We start from the raw sequence: 15,327 nt of genomic DNA on the forward strand, positions 1-15,327 counted from the left end.
AATGAAGAAAGAAAGGACAGAAACTGATAGTACAGAAATATTTCATTAACATAGCTCAAAGAGAAACATAAAGCCAAATGAAATATTTCTTCCTTTGATATCAAAAAATGAAAAAGCTCCCCCAGAATATGGCAGTGTTCATGACTTGGGGTGTATTCTAAAAATAAAGGACAGCTTTTATAACAGTCACATAATAGCTATAAAAGAAAATAGCATTGCTGAGCTATCATTCAATTCAAAGCCTATGCAATGTCTCTTTGAATCCCTGAAACAACCTGATGATGCACTCACTACTATTATTCTCTATTACAAATAAAGAAAAGGGCTTAGAGAGCTTCAGTCATTTCCCTAATGTCAGACAGTTCATGAATGCCAAAGGCAGGATATGATTTTGAGTCACTCTGAATCAAATTTCCAGGCACTAAACTACAGTCATTATGGCTCCCAAGTCATATTAGAAAACTGACTCAAACAAAAGTGCTGATGCTCCACCTCTCATGCTTTCTTTGGCTTTCTGAATTATCTGTTTCTTATCTTGAAGATGTTATTTTTGTCAAAACTTGTCAAATAACAATAATTAATTAAATAATAATCATATTTTTTCTGGACATCAGAAAAGATTACATGAACATTCTGTGGATTATTTTGTTTAAACCTCATAGTCATCCTCTCAGTATACAGCACGATTATGATCATTGTCATCATCAATGCTAAAAATCACTTCATAACTGTGCTGGTTAGGTTTTTGTTTGTTTGTTTGTTTTTTGAAAACTTGACCTAACATAGGGACATCTGAGAAGAGGAAATTTCAGCTGATTAAATGTCTCCATCAGACAGGTCTGCAAGACAAGCCTAAAGTATGTTATCTTGTTGTTATTATTGTTTGGATACAGATTTAATTTCTGTAGCCCTGACTGTTCTGGAACTCTGTAGACCAGGAAGGCCTCCAGCTCACAGATATCTGCTTGCATCTGACTTCTGAGTTAAAGGTATGAGCCACATGCCTGGCTGTATAATTATCTTAATTAATAACTGATGTGGTAAGGAATAGTTTAATGTAGGTGGTACCACTCCTGGCCGGAGGTCTCAGGTGTTATTAGAAAGTAGGCTGAAAAAGTCATAAGGAACAATCAGTAAGCCTTGAGATTATGCTACTAAAATAACTACTTTTGCCTTGAGTTACCACACTGACTTGAGAGTTGTAAGATGAAATAAACTTTTCCCCCGGAGTTCGTCTTAGGCATGGTATCTTAGCACAGAAGCATAAACCTAATCGGAATACCATGTGATGATATATTTAATGACGAAGACTTGAAATATATAGGAAGATACAGGGACATGGAAATTAAAAATGTCAATTATTACATTGATAACAACTTTTTATTTTGTTGTGGACATGATTTATGAATAATTTACCAGAGTTAAATTAAATGCCTAAACATACAAGAAATAATATTGTGTTTTATTTTATTTAGCACAAGACTTTGCAATACTAGCTATGGTAAATTATGTTATTCTTATTAGGTTTCCCATGCATCACAAAATCCATATTGCCATGTTATCTTTTAGGGTCATAAAAATGGCTTCACTTCATTTTTACTTAAAGTCAGATAGTTCAAAACTATCCTTACTTTTCCAAGGTTAAAGTCATAAGACCTAATGGTCTAAGGCATGGCTACTATAGGATGTTTGCTCTTAGTTGAGGTTGCCTTATCTAAATAACATGATACTGGGTCTAAGGTTTGGTTATTCTTAACCCTCAAGGTCAGATAACAAGAGATTTAGTCTACTGAACATTTAGAGTATTAAGGAAGTAAGTCTATTTGTTCCTTGTATCTTGATAAAGAAGTCTCTTTCCTTCCCCCTTTTGGTTTGAGTATACTAGAATGTTGAAGAATAAACTTGGGGTGATTGGTATTCACTGGATTACCCTCCTGATTCTATTCTGTGTCTCTATCTTTTCCTTAGTATCTTTACTTGCCGTTTTACTCAATCCACACTCCCCCATCAGGTACAAACCAGGCAAGTCAGCTGTATTCGACTGAAATTTTCAAGATGGGTTACCACAGATTGGCCTGCAACACGGGGCTACTAGAGACGGCAAATACCTTTGTATATGATCAAAGTAAAGAACTTGAGAAAAAGTAATAATTATCACTGTGAACTATAATCAAATAGCAGTTTGAAAAGGACATTGCAGTAGTGCTAAGGTTTTAACACTACCACAATCATTTGAATTCCTAACAAAGAAAAAGTTGTGTTCAACTGGAGAAAACAGAAACGTTTTATCATTCTCTTGCCCTACTATCTCTTGGAGGCAGAACTATACAGTTAGGAAAAAGACACACAGTACCCAATATCTTCCCAAACCATGGGAAGAAATCTAACTCTAACTATAATGCTTTCCTCCTCCTCCAACTCCTCTTCATCTTTGCCCTTGTCCTTCTTGTCTTCTTCATTGTCTTTGTCATTGATCTCCTCTTCCTTCTTGAAATGGTCTCTCTATATTTTTCACTATATTGCTAAAGCTATCCTGGAACAGTTTATGTACATAAGATTGGCCTCAAACTTATGGTGATCCTCTTGACTCAGCCTCCTTAGCACAAAGATTGCAAACATTTGACTCAAATTTCAAGTTGAAATATGTAGATGATTTAAAAGCATCATAATATAGGTTAATTAGAAGCAAAACTGCTACTTTAGAATTTGTTTCTTATGTTCATCATACTTCTTTTCCCAGCTAAAAGAAAGGTAAATTAATTTTTCAGAATTCCATTGGTATTAATCTTTAGTGATTATATATATAATTATAGGAATATTTTATGAGAAAATATCTGTTGGTATAGATAGATATTCGTTTATACCTCCCTACCATTCCACCAATTAGAATTTTTAAGTTTGTTTTTAAAATATTCTATTACTTTACGTGTTTGAGTATGTGCAGCATGTGTGTTCATAGTGTCTGAAAGTCAGAAGGGGGCATTGGATCTGCTGTAATTGGAGCTACAACATGGTTATGAGTCATCATGTGGGTACCGGAAATAGACCACAGATCATCTGCAAGAACAACAAATGTTCTTAACCTCTGAGTCAACTTTCCTTTCTGACATATATAGTTTTTGTTGTTTCAAGCAACACATATCCATTTAGAAACTCAATGGAGAATGGTTTCTCATACTTGCCTCTATTTTACCTTTATCATTCTCTATTAATTTTCAATGTTCAGTGATTCATTTTGCTATATCTTGAATGAGAAGCTTTTGTGTGTGTTTGTGAGCTTAAATTTGAATTTTTTACTTTTCTCTGTGTGTGTCTTCTGCCATTTCTTGTCTAATCTGTTACATAATTCAGAATTGTGTCTTTCCCTGATATATTATTTCATTGTACCTATGTCTGTGTTTATGTGTCCCTAACAAAAGGTGTTTGTTCTGTATTTATTGAATATCAAAGAATGCACCACCTGGGGAAGTAATAAAGAATATTTTACAGACATGTTTAACATAGTTTTACAAGGAACTGAAACTGATACCAAATGTCACAGACAATGAACAAACACTAATCAGGCAATATATGTATGCTGCTTCCAGCATGTTTGGTGGATATTTGTTTTGTAAGGTTTCTTTTCAACATATTTGTTACTTTCAACAAATGACTACCATATCCCACACCACACACACACACACACACACACACACACACACACACACACACACACACACATTGTTCTCTGGGTCAGGGCGTGGAAGAGTACATATCTTAAGATTACACCTTTGTAAAGGTTGTAAAGGTTGATAACATTGGACACCAAGTGTAAGTAAAATTGGTTGTTAAATTGTTCTCGTAAACACAGGTTAAACAAGCAGGCTTAGTACACAGTAATATAGCAGTTTCAAGTCTTAGCTGACGTCAGTCATATTAATTTGGTGGTGAGGTTCAGCAAAAATTCCAGTCTCTTCATATGTAAAAGATATTTTCCTAACAATGAATTGCCACAGTAGCCTATGTTTTTTTTTTTTTGGTGAGGGAGGGCTATGTTGTGAATAACAATTTAAGATTTCAAAACAGTTATTGTGATTCTTGTCCGCTTTCTTGTGTGCCACCTAGATGGGATATCTGATTCATGGAGAAATTCATAGTGGTATTTAGTTCTTAATCCTGACATCGTGATTCAGATTGGTTTCACATGAGGCTTACTCATAGATTTCTGTGGCACTTCGTATTTGCTTTAGAAATACTTTTTCCCTTTACCCTTTCTGTAGTTTTCTTATACCTCTCCTAGTGAGAAGAGATAGAGGTACCATTGGGATAGGATCAGAGTCTGCTTTTTCTGCTCAGTTTCCCGCTAACACCATACCATAAATAAAATGACCAATGTGAAGGATGAAAATCTACACTCCCTTTCCATTCCAATGATAGTGTGTGGACGATAATGACATGATTTCTCCCTGGTTTAGTTAAGGAGAAGGAATTTATTGTATATATAAGGGAGAGAACAGCCAGAGGCATCTGAAAGAACCCAGAACAGAGAAAGTAGTAGATTGATCGTGGCCAGCTGACTGGACATGGTCAGGAGACAAGCAAGAACAGAGGAGGACCAACAAAGCACATAGCCAAAATAGCAGAATTATAAGGAAAATGAATAGCTGTGGGGCAAGAAAGCTTTGAGTTGGAGAAATTTACCGGTGAAAAAACTGGGAAGAGCCAGGATGACAGTATGAACTCTGAAATGAGTAACAGTTACTTATGATGCAGAAGGTGCCTGGGCCAGCATGCCCTTTGGTATTCTAATAACCATGAAAAATAACCATTTATTCCTTTGCCAGTGAAAATGAAAATGGCTTCTTTTGGTAGAGGAGAACTAGCTTTACAAGTTCCTAAGGAACATTGACTTTTGTCTAACTGTCCATGTTGAGGAGTTTCCTTTGGACTTTTCAGACAGAAATGTCAGAAAATACTACGTTTTTCCTACTGGAATTCAGCAGAAGGGAGATGGTTACAAAAACACTTTTTTTTTCTTTTTCTTTTCTGATCCTTAAGCTACAGAAGTTCTGTTTCATTGCAGATCTTTTGTCTATATCTGTTGACTTTCCGCATTATAAGTTCTTCCTTTCAGCTTCCTATCTTAGGATCAAGGAAGACAAGATAAATACTAAAATCTTAGGAACTCATGTTTATACTGTTTGTCAAACCTCTCGGTCTCTGGCTAACTTGCCTCATTCTTTGCGTTTTATATTGTGAGTTTTAGTTCTACTTACAGAGAGTAACAAGGGAAATTGTTTATCTGTTCCAAAACTAATGTCTATTCAAGTTTTAAAATCTAATTTATATTTAATTTATAATAGCACTTTTAAAATGTATGAACAGGCAAAAATTTTATCCATGTTCAGGCTGAAAGATTATTCTTCTATTTTGCCATTTACTTTTAATAGTTTTTGATAAGAAAACTAAATTTATAATTAAATTGCCAAATGTACTTCATAACTTTTCTTTGTTGTGCCTGATTATCTAAATTCACTTTAATACAGCGGGAACTTTGTTCTCCAGTACAAATAGTGAATACATAAGAAGTGGCTATTGCAGTGTGTTCAGCTTGGGCTATTGAGTATCAGTGTTTCAAAGGCTGGTATGATAGTTTCAGGGTCTTGTAGCACCAAGTCCTGAGCCTTAGATAATTGTATAATCAGGTTATAGAGATCAGTAATATATGACTATAGGTGTTCAGTTTAGAATTTACCAGTGAACTTACGTTTTGCAGCTAGTGTTATTGGCTCTTAGGCACAGCTAGCGATAGCACCACTCATTATCAATTGATGTCATAGCTCCAAAACACTGAGTGCTGCAATGGTTGGAGCTTAAATTGGTTAGTTTTATAGACCTTTGAGAAGTTCGCTAGAAATCTTCCAGTGACCTGAGCTGCATTCCTTCATCTTCAGGTTTTCATCACCTCTCTAATCACTCACGATATTATCTTCTCCAGCTACTCTGCTCTACACTGTATCTGTCTCCTGGTCACTCTTCTACTCTTCTGTTGTCTTTTCACCACTACTGATGATGCTTAGTATTGCTACCACTGTCTCCTTTTTCATGTGTGTGGAACCCATTTTTTAGATTGTTCCACCGATAAAAGGGATCATAGCCAACAAAGATCCATTCAAAGGAGGACCTTTCTATTGGACGTGATGTTATAATATGAGAGGGGGGTGAACAAAAGAAGATGATTAAAAAAGTGAATGAAACAGCCTGATTCTATTGTTATCATCAGGACAGGGGTATGCCAAGGGTGTTTGCAACAATCATGGCCCAGTTATCCCAGATAATGAAAGACAGGGTTTGCACCTAAAATGTTGTGCTATACCACAGGGGAAATAGTCCCCTTTGATTTAGATGAAAATAGCTGTAGACTCATTTACACTTCACTGAAGCTTATTTCCCTTCAAGTGCTGCTTTTTAAGACCTGTGCCAGTTGTCTGTGTTGCTCATGATTGGAATATGTCTTAAACAATACTGGAGTGTCTGTCCTCGGAGTGATTGTAAAGTGCTGCAAATAAGCAGGTTACCCGAAGGGTAGTCCTGCTGGTTTCTAGTAAAGATGTTGTTTGTGTTTCTCCTCTCAAGGATACCAGATAGAAAGGTCTGTCAAAAGGCTTGCTCTAAATACTTTTTTAAAAAGGTATTTCTTCTGTTTGTTTTTGAGATAAAAATTGTATATTTTCACCCTTCCTTTTCCTACCCCACAACCCTCCTATATGCACCTTGCTTTCTTTCAAAGTCATGGACTCTTTTCTCATCAATTATTGTTACATACATATATGTAAATACATATATATTTCTAAATGCATAAGTTCAACCTTCTCAGTTCATATAATTTTACTTGTGTGTATGTTTTCAGGAATGATCATTTGGTGATGGATAGCCAATTGGTATGGTCTGCCCGAAAATGTTCCCTGAAATAGAAAAACTGTTTCCCCTGCTCTCAGAATTCATTAGTTGTCTGGACTTCTTTCTGCAGTTTTGAACCCTCATGTCTAAATACTTTTAATCATTCATAAAAAGCATTGAGAAAGTATTTACAGTAAACGCTTAAAGCTCAACACAAAAATAATTCCAAAAGCACTGAGCAATACTTGACATATTTCATAGTGATCCAGGGATTGTGGAGTTTCTCTTCTTGGTATCAGTAAAACCTCAACAACTAAGAGAAAACAGTAATAAGGGATACACTTAAGAGATCTGGTGTAAGATACCAGTTTGCATTGTTTTGAAAATAAGTTAGGTCAGTCTGAAATTCATACAGCTGGCTGTCAGGAAAGACAAACTGGAATTCTCCAGCAAAATTGCTTCTATATACACGCAAAAAAGATTCTTCTCCAGGTAACCTCAACCTCTATCTCAAATGGCTCTCAAATAACTGTATGCAGTCCCCACCTCATTTATCCCCGATAAGATAATCCACCTTCCTAAAAATTAACTGAACACAGATTTAATCATATCTAAAAACACCAATATTGACACATTTAGATTGGTATTGAATAACTGGGGACTTTAGCATAAACTATCTGACATCTCAAATTTCAATACACCATGTAATTTAATCCAGTGTTCCTTATTGTTGTCAATGAAACATCTAAGCACATGAAGTGCTTAACATTTTAATATAAATTTATGTTATTCAAGCACTGTGATTATATGTAATAGGGCATAGATTGTATAAAATTCTCAAAACAGAACTTGGGTGAAGACAAACCCTGCTCAACTAGAGGCCACACCAACTACCAGAATTGCAGGTAACCCTCCAGCTAGCAGAATTTTCTTCACTCTCTCAGTGCTGTCCCACAATGCCCCCATTCTTCCCAACTCCTTGTAGCCTTTCCCAGTTCCCAACTTGAGCAGAGATGACTCTGGCTACCAGAACTCCAAGTAGGCTACCTATGGATGCTGCCACTCTCTCAATGCTGACCCAAATTATCCCAAATCTACCACCCCTCCTGCTTGTTCAGAGACTACACAGGAAGCCAGAAGTACAGCCCCCCACTCAGGTAGAGCTCCCTCCCATCCCCCACACCCATACAATCACAGGCCATACTAGCCAAAAGACAAGAGAGGAAACAAAAACTCAGGAACAAAACACACATTCAACAAAGATAAACTCAGAAATCAGAATTTAGACCAATACTCCTCACTATTGCATAATCTAAAAGAAATAGATAATTTTCTTGATATTACCACATAACCAAAGTTAAATAAAGATCAGGAAAACAAAAAAATAGAAGTATTCATTAAGTCTTCCAATCAATAAATGCCCAGGGCCCGATGATTTTCATCCAGAATCCTATTAGACTTTCAAACAAGAGTTAGTGACAATATTCCTCAAAGCATTCCACAAAATAGAAAGAGAAAGAACATTGCCAAATTCATTTTATGATGTCATAGTCATTTTGATAACCAAACCACATGAAGACTCAACAAAAAAAAACTACAGATCAATTTCTTTATGAAGATAGAAGCAAAATACTCGATACAACATTGGCAAAAGAAATCCAAGACCACATCAAAAAGATCATTCACCACGATCAAAAAGGCTTTTTTCCAGATATTTAGGGATGGTTCGACATATGAAAAAAATGAGTCCATGTAATCCACCATTAAAAAAAAAAACTGAAAGAAAACAACTACATGATCATTTCATTGGATGCCAAAAAACCCTTTGACAAAATGCAATATGTCATGATAAAAGTATTGGAGAGACACATAAAAAGGAAAAAGAAGCAATGTTTAAAAGCAAACCCTATAAGGAGAAAATATTTATATTGGTAATTGTTTCTATACTATGTACCCTTGTCATAATTACTAGCTTATTAACACTAATTTTAGACTATCATTTTAGTAAGACTGTGGCCATTTATACTTTTTTCTTTGCCAGAAATATTTCTGAGTAGGGGATACTGGAGATACTATATAGGGAAAGAACATTTTGATTTGGAGTTCCAATGTACTGACTAGACAGTTTAAAGCAGTGTGCTGAGCTTTCTCTGACATTTGTTTTTTGTTGCATAATCCATTTCACCAGTTCCTGCCTCTTGCAGTATGCAGTGGCCAACAGAATCCTACAGTAAATAACTTACCCTGGATACTTTCCTCAAGAAGTTTGTGACAAAAGTATGCGATAAAGCATTTTTCCATGACCCTTTCCTATAGGGATGCTTTCTAGAAGGTTCTAGGGTGCTTTAAGTTAGAACTCTTTCCATCTGCTATTTCTGTTCTTTAGACTCAGCTTTACTACCCAATCTCTCATGATGCTCAAAGTGTGGCTATATTATAGTAATAATTCTTTTTAATTCATTTGCCAATTATAATTACAGTGTCATAAACATGGAAATTTCAACTGATAAAGTATTACAAATGAGACACAGGAAAGACATCAGCCCTTCCAAGCCCCAAACCCCGGCGAGCCCAGCTTCAGGAAAGACATCAGCACATCCAGGCCCCAAACCCCGGCAAGCACAGCTTCAGGAAAAACATCAGCCCTTCCAGGCCCCAAACCCCGGTGAGTCCAGCTTCAGATGAGATTGGGTCTCCCGCGGGGATCCCCCGCCCAACACCCATCCCCTCAATCTTCTGGGGCCTCTCCTGGCATCCAGAAGACCCGCCCACACAGGAAAGACATCAGCCCTTCCAGGCCCCAACCTCTGGCAACCCCAGCTTCAGCTTAAGCTTCACTGTCAGCATCCTCAGCTTCAGCTTCGGGAAGGAAGGAGACCAGTGGAGACGGAAAGACCCCAACAGCACCCACTGGAAGAAGAGATGGGAAGAAGACAGAATAAGAGCTCACTCAGCAATAGAAAGACCAACATGACCCCACCAGAATCTAGGGATCCAACACCAGCAAGACCCGAAAAGCACTACATAGACGAAGCAGAGGAGACAGACCTTAAAAATTATTTCATGAAGATGATAGAGTCCCTCAAAGAAGAAACGAGGAAATCCCTTAAAGAAATAGAAGATAGAACAAACAAAAAAAATCCATGAAATGAGGGAAAATTCAAGAAATAAACAAATTTCCCAAAGAATCTAAAGAGGACCAAGAAAAAACAACCAAAAAAATGAAGGAAACAACTCAAAGAGTTGAAGGATTGAAAGCTGAAATAGAAACAAAAAAGAAAACACAGAATGAGGGGATGCTGGAGATAGATATGCTGGGTAAACGATCAGGAACTACAGATGCAAGTATCACCAATAGAATACAAGAGATAGAAGAGAGAATCTCAGGTGTTGAAGACTCATTAGAGGATATAGAGTCATCAACCAAAGAAAATCTCAAAACCAACAAAATCATTAACACAAAATATCCAAGAAATATGGGACACCATGAAGAAGCCAAACCTGAGAATAATAGGTATAGAAGAAGATGAAGAAATACAACTCAAAGGCACAGAAAACATATTCAACAAAATCATAGAAGAAAACTTCCCTAACCTAAAGAAAGATATGCCAATGAAAATACAAGAATCTTACAGAACACCAGATAGGCTGGACCAGAAAAAGAAATCACCTCACCATATAATAATCAAAACATCAAACCTACAGAGTAAAGAGAAAATATTAAGAGCAGCTAAAGAAAAAGGCCAAGTAACATACAAAGGCAGACCTATCCGAATTACACCTGACTTTTCAATGGAAACAATGAAAGCCAGAAGATCCTGGATATATGTCCTACAAATGCTAAGGGAACAAGGATGCCAGCCCAGACTACTATATCCAGCAAAGCTCTCAATTACCATAGCTGGAGAAAACAAAATATTCCATGTCAAAGCCAGATTTAAACAATACGTATCCATGAATCCAGCTCTACAGAAAGAGTTAGAAGGAAAACCTAGATCCAAGGAAGATATCTACACTCACAAAGACACAGGCAATATATAATCCCACTTTACAAAACACCAAAAGAAAAAGGGAGGAGAAACTACACAAAATAACTTCACTAACAATAAATCAAGCACAAACAAGAATCATCATTCAATGGTCATTAATATCCCTCAATGTCAACGGCCTCAACTTGCCTATAAAAAGACACAGACTAGCAGAATGGATACGAAGACAGAACCCTTCCTTCTGCAGCATAGAAGAAACACATCTCAACATCAAAGACAGACGTTATCTCAGAGTAAAGGGTTGGGAAAAGATCTTCCAATCAAACAGTCCCGAGAAACAAGCGGGTGTAGCAATCCTAATATCTAACAAACAAGACTTCAAATTAAAATCAATCAAAAGAGTTGAAGAAGGACATTTCATATACATCAAAGGAAAAGTACATCAAAATGAAGTCTCAATTTTAAACATCTACGCCCCAAATACAAAGGCACCTACATTCGTGAAAGAAACATTACTAAAGCTCAAAATGCACATAAAATCTCACAAACTAATAGTAGGAGGCTTCAACACTCTGCTCTCAACGCTAGACCGGACCTCCAGACAGAAACTTAACAAAGAAACAAAAGAGCTAAGAGCAGTTATGACCCAACTGGGTTTAACAGACATCTATAGAACATTCCACCCAAACACAAAGGGATATACCTTCTTCTCGGCGCCACATGGAACCTTCTCTAAAATTGACCACATAATAGGAAACATAGCAAATCTCCACAGATACAAAAAATCAGAATAACCCCTGTATCTTACCAGACCACCATGCATTAAAATAAGAATTCAACAATAATACACATATCGCAGAAACCCTACAAACTCGTGGAAATTGAACAATGCACAATTGCACCATCCCTGGGTAAAGGAAGAAATAAAAAAAGAAATTAAAGACTTCCTCAAATTCAATGAGAATGAAGACACAACATACACAAACTTATGGGACATTTTGAAAGCAATGCTGAGAGGAAAGTTTATAGCACTAAGTGCCCACATGAAGAAACTGGAGAATAGTCATACTAGAGAATTAATAGCACAGCTGAACGTTCTAGAACAAAAAGAAGCAAACTCACCCAGGAGGAGCAGACGCCAGGAAATAATCAAATTGAGGGCAGAAATCAATCAAGTAGAAACCAGGAAAACACTGAAAAAAATCAATGAAACAAAGAGTTGGTTCTTGGAGAAAATCAACAAAATAGACAAACCTCTGTCTAAACTAACCAAAAGACAGAGAGAGAGCATGCTAATTAGCAAAATCAGGAATGACATAACAACGGACATAGAGGAAATCCAGAGAATCATCAGGGCATACTATGAAAATCTGTACTCCACAAAATTCGAACATTTAAAGGAAATGGACAATTTCCTGGATAGACATCACTTGCCAAAACTAAATCAAGAGCAGATAAACAATCTAAACAGACCTATAACCCCTAATGAAATAGAAGCAGTCATCAGAAGTCTCCCAAACAAAAAAATGCCCAGGCCCAGATGGCTTCAGTGCAGAATTCTACCAGAAATTCAAAGAAGAGCTAACTCCAATACTTCTCAAAGGATTCCACACAATAGAAGCAGGAGGCTCACTGCCAAACTCTTTTTACAAGACTACAATTACCTTGATACCCAAGCCACACAAAGACAGTACTAAGAAAGAGAACTATAGACCAATTTCCCTCATGAACATCGATGCAAAAATACTCAATAAAATACTCGCAAACCAGATTCAAGAACACATCAGAAAAATCATCCACCATGGCCAAGTAGGCTTCATCCCAGGAATGCAGGGATGGTTCAACATTAGAAAATCTATCAATGTAATCCACCATATAAACAAACTGCGAAACAAAAACCACATGATCATCTCACTAGATGCTGAAAAAGCCTTTGACAAAATCCAGCACCCCTTCATGATAAAGGTCCTAGAGAGATCAGGGATAACAGGAACATACCTGAATATAATAAAAGCAATATACAGTAAACCAACAGCTAACATCAAACTAAATGGAGAGAAACTCAAAGCAATTCCTCTAAAATCAGGAACAAGACAAGGCTGTCCACGCTCTCCATATCTCTTCAATATTGTACTTGAAGTTCTAGCTACAACAATAAGACAACAAAAGGAGATCAAGGGGATACAAATAGGAAAAGAAGAAGTCAAACTTTCACTTTTTGCAGATGATATGATAGTTTACATAAGTGACCCGAAAAACTCCACAAGGGAACTCCTAGAGCTGAAATACACCTTCAGCAATGTGGCAGGATACAAGGTAAACTCAAAAAAATCAGTGGCCCTATTATATACAGATGATGAAGTGACTGAGAAAGAAATCAGAGAAACATCACCCTTTACAATAGCCAAAAACAGCATCAAATATCTGGGGATAATGTTAACCAAGGAAGTGAAAGTCTTGTATATCAAGAACTTTGAGTCTTTATAGAAAGAAATCAAAGAGGATACCAGAAAATGGAATGATCTCCCACGCTCTTGGATTGGTAGGATCAACATAATAAAAACGGCAATCTTGCCAAAAGCAGTCTACAGATTCAATGCAATCCCTATCAAAATTCCATTACAATTCTTCAAGGACTTGGAAAGAACATTAATAAACTTTATATGGAAAAACAAAAGTCCCAGGATAGCCAAAACAACCCTACACAATAAAGGAACTTCAGGAGGCATCACCATACCTGAGTTCAAGCTCTATTATAGAGCTATAGTCCTGAAAACAGCTTGGTATTGGCACAAAAATAGGCAGGTAGACCAATGGAACTGAATTGAAAACCCTGATTTTAACCCACACACCTATGAACACTTGATTTTTGACAAAGAAGCTAAAACTATACACTGGAAAAAAGAAAGCATCTTCAACAAATGGTGCTGGCATAACTGGGTACTGATATGCAGAAGACTGCAAATAGATCCATGTTTATCGCCTTGTACAAAACTTAAGTCCAAATGGATCAAAGATCTCAACATAAATCCAGCCACACTGAAACTTTTAGAAGAGAAAGTGGGAGATACTCTTCAACGAATTGGTACAGGAGTCCATTTCCTAAACATAACCCCAGTGGCACAAACACTGAGATCGACAATTAATAAATGGGACCTCCTGAAACTAAAAAGCTTCTGTAAGGCAAAGGACACAGTCAACAAGACAAAAATGCAGCCCACAGAATGGGAAAAGATATTAACTAACCCCACATCTAGCAGAGGGCTAATCTCCAAAATTTACAAAGAACTCAAGAAGCAAGTCTCCAAAACACCAAAGGATCCAATTAAAAGGTGGGGTACAGAACTAAATAGAGAATTCTAAATATAGGAGGCTAAAATGGCCAAGAGACACTTAAGAAAGTGCTCAACATCCTTAGCCATCAGGGAAATGCAAATCAAAACAACTCTGAGATACCATCTTACTCCTGTCAGAATGGCTAAAATAAAAAACACTGAAGACAATTTATGCTGGAGAGGATGTGGAGAGAGGGGAACACCCCTCCACTGCTGGTGGGAGTGCCAACTCATACAGCCTCTTTGGAAATCAGTATGGAGATTCCTCAGGAAAATGGGAATTAATCTACCACAAGACCCAGCAATTCCACTCTTTGGCATATATCCAAATGAGGCAAATTCATACAACAAGGGCATCTGCTCCACTATGTTCATAGCAGCATTATTTGTAATAGTCAGAACCTGGAAGCAACCTAGATGCCCCTCAACTGAAGAGTGGATAGAGAAAATGTGGTACATTTCCACAATTGAGTATTACTCAGCAGAAAAAAACAATGGAATCTTGAAATTCGCAGGTAAATGGATAGCACTGGAAGAAACCATCCTGAGTGAGGTAACCCAGTTGCAAAAAGACAAACATGGTATGTACTCACTCATATATGGATTTTAGACATGGATCAGGATATAGTGCCAGTCTGCACTTCCATTGATAGAGAGTCTGGGAAACAGGAAAGAACCTAAAAGATATGCATATATGCATAGTACCTAAGAGAAGAGGATTGAGACAAGATCCCCTGAATGGATGGGGAACACAGCAAGGGGTGGGGGAGTGGGAGCTGGGGAGAAGAGAGGGGGGAGAAGAGGAAGAGAGAGTAGGTCATGGGGGAACAGGAAGTCTGAGTGGGTGGGGGTAGAATAGGGAGAAGAGGGAAGCATAGGTTAGAAGACAGATCAGGCACCAGAGTGACTTCTAGTGATCTAAATGGATGACACCAATTGGCAAGCTAAGCAATAGTGTAGAGACCACCTCGAATGCCCATTCCTGATAATGAACTTGATGTCTATAACCATCCGGGAGCCTTCATCCAGTGACTGATGGAAGCAGAGGCAAACATGCCCAATTAAGCACTGAACTGAACCCAAGAAACCCAGTGACAGAGAGAGAGGAGTGATGAGCAAATTGG

The sequence above is a fragment of the Mesocricetus auratus genome, unplaced genomic scaffold (assembly GCF_017639785.1).
Source record: "Mesocricetus auratus isolate SY011 unplaced genomic scaffold, BCM_Maur_2.0 Super-Scaffold_100003, whole genome shotgun sequence".
Lineage (NCBI taxonomy): Eukaryota > Metazoa > Chordata > Mammalia > Rodentia > Cricetidae > Mesocricetus > Mesocricetus auratus.